Source organism: Phascolarctos cinereus, unplaced genomic scaffold (genome assembly GCF_003287225.1).
Source record: "Phascolarctos cinereus isolate Bilbo 61053 unplaced genomic scaffold, phaCin_HiC Scaffold_2;HRSCAF=192, whole genome shotgun sequence".
Lineage (NCBI taxonomy): Eukaryota > Metazoa > Chordata > Mammalia > Diprotodontia > Phascolarctidae > Phascolarctos > Phascolarctos cinereus.
Window position 1 is genome coordinate 182,874,958 of NW_027555625.1, and position 2,931 is coordinate 182,877,888.

General features: G+C 37.2%; 1 pseudogene; it reads right to left on the reverse strand.

Moving 5' to 3' along the window:
- Window positions 1-887: 887 nt before the first annotated feature.
- On the reverse strand, window positions 888-1,713 carry LOC110198603 (protein kish-A pseudogene; annotated as a pseudogene).
- Between the last annotated feature and the right edge of the window lie 1,218 nt (window positions 1,714-2,931).

A 2,931-nucleotide genomic window follows, 5' to 3' on the forward strand; every position in this document is an offset into this window, starting at 1 on the left:
CAGATTTCAAGGGGAAATATCCTAGTAAACTTTCCTTAAAATTCTTTGGGTTGTTTTTTGATTGTTTTGTTTTGGTTTGGTTTTTGGTTTTTTTTTCTTGTGTTTTTTTAGGCAATTGTGGTTAAGTGACTTGCTCAGGGTCACGCAGCTAGTGTCAAGTGTTTGGTCTGAGGCTGGATTTGAACTCAGTTTCTCTTCAGGGCCAGTGCCCTACCTACTGCACCACCTAGCTGCCGCAATTCTTTGTTTTAAATGAGAAAATCTATAAGAATTCATGTTTTTTGTAATGGGACCTGAAAATAATATTTTTCTTGTAACACTCTTACATACAGTCTTGGCATTTTCTCTGTATATGTGCTGCATAGACTGACTTCACAAAGTTGGAAAACATAGCAAGCCACAGATAAAACTGAATACAAATTGAGTTGTCCAGGGAAAACATATTTAATGTATTATTAGATACAAATGCAATTTTTATGAACCCTTGCATAATATCCAACCATTTTTCTCAAATAAAATATGTTCATTATAGAAATGTTCCCATGTAAGGATATAATTTTTTTTTTCTGAATCATACAGAACAGAACTTGAGCAATCATTTACCAAGTTTGCTTTCCACTGTATGCAATAGAAATACCTCCTGTAGATCAACAGGTGACATAAAACAATGACATTTACAGAATGCCATTATAGTGGCAGAACTATAAATAAGGTCGATCATTATGCAGATATCAATCCATTCTGGTATTAACAGTTGTGTCTTAGTTATTTGTAGAGAACAACCTTGGTCCCTTAACACATATAATTGAGAACTGCAACCAGGAGTCTTTCAGTCAAGGTACATAGCTGAAAGGGTCAATAATCACTCTTCCCATTGTTTTCTGTAGGCAAGTCCTTTATCTATAGAAATCTGACAGAAATTAAATTCTGGCATTTTCCAGCTACTGGATGAACAAGATGCTGAAAGCCATTACTATACAGCATACTACATAGGGAATCTTTTGTTCACCCATTCTGGCACACTTCCAAAATATACCCAACAGTCCAGTTTTATTTTTGTCTGAGAGGCTAGGAGCCAAGGGTCGGATATACACACAGGTACACATAAGCAGCAAGATTACTGTCAGTAGGATCTGAATGTTGAAAATGGCAGAAATAGTGAGACCTCTGCTACCCTCAGCCACATCCCCTTTCTGGAGCAATGGGTGTGCCTTCTAAGAATATGAATTATAGAGCAGATGAAGATTATTAGTAGATGGAGATTTCTCTCTAGGAATTTCCTATGTTGATGAAATCACAATAGTTCTGACCAATAATATATGTCAAAATGATAGGTCCTAGAGATAAAAAGACAAAAATGTATGTAGGGATTTTGGTTGTCTCTCATGTTTTATATGTTCCCTCATACATCTTCTATATTATTCCTACCCTCTAGTAAACTTTACATATATTTATATCCATTTCAATAGAAATAGAGATGACATTAGATATATAGTTATAGATATTGATATAGCCATAGATGACATAGAGATAGAGATGATAGTCAATCAGTAGTCAATAAATATATGTCAGATACTGTACTAAGCACTGGGCATACAAATACAAAAAAGAAAGACAATGCCTGCCCTCAAGGAGCTTACAAACAAATGGAGAAAGTCACACCAAAGGAAGCTGAAAAGCCATGAGATGAGGAGTTAACTCATGGAGCGGCATGGTGGAGAAATCAGAGATGTCCCAGAGTAGTGCAATCAGGTGAACAATGAAGAATATTTCTGTGCTGAGTTCCCTCCTTACACTGAGGTTTTGAAGTTCATGATTCCACTGTTCAATCACAGGGGCAGAAAGTAGAGATAAGATAGAGTACCAAGACTGATGGGATCTTGCAGGATGATGTGATTTAACTTAATGATCTTTCTAAGGGCATGGTGAAGAGACAAAAGAAATCCCAAAGTAGTGTGGACAGGTGAGAAATGAGATGTTCTGAGTGGAGCTTTGTCCTTAAACAGAGATTGGGTCTTGAGTTGGGAAAACATTAATTCAGATCCTGTCTCAGACATTTACCAAATATTTGACCTAGGATAAGTTACTTAACTTCTGCTTGCCTCAGTCTCCTCAACTGTAAAATGGGGATAGATAATAACAGCACCCACCTCTTAGAATTGTTGTTCACATCAAATGAGATATTTGTAAAGCATTGATCAGAGTACCTGACACATAGTAGATGCTATATAAATGTTTATACAGCCTTTAACTACTCCTCCCCTAAGGGTTATTTATTTCTTTGAATTTGTAGACCCAATGTGCAGTGCCTGATCCATAGTAGATAATATATGTTTGCTGATTGACTGTCAAAGATGAAACTTGAACTCAGGTTTTCCTGTGTTCAGTACTGGCTTTCTATCCCCTATAGCACTATGCAACCTTGCCTCTCTCTGACATATAATAGCTGGGTGAACTTAAGCAATTCATTAGGCTCACTCTGTCCCTCTGTCTGTCTCTGTCTCTTTGTATTTCTCACTCTCTGTCTCTCTCTGTCTCTCTCTCTGTTTCTGTCTGCCTGTCCATTTGTCTGTCTCTGTCTTTTTTTCTGTCTGTCTGTCTGTCTGTCTGTCTCTCTCTCTCTCTCCCTCTCTCTCTCTCTCTCTCTTTTCTTCTGAAGCCTGTGTGTTCTGCATATGGTTTCCTTTGAAACATGGAATATTGAAATTTGAATTAATTTCCAATGGATGCCCTTTTAAGGGCTAACAGAGGATTAAGCCAGATGATAGTATTTTGCCTGAGTCTTGACTGTGATTAAGATAATCCATGGAAAAAGTCAAGAGCAGGTGCAGATAACAGTCTATGCTTGGCCCTTTTTGATATACCAAAGTATATCAGTACATGAAAGTGCCAGTGCTTTGTCACGTCTTTGATGTGATAATTTCAAGTTGT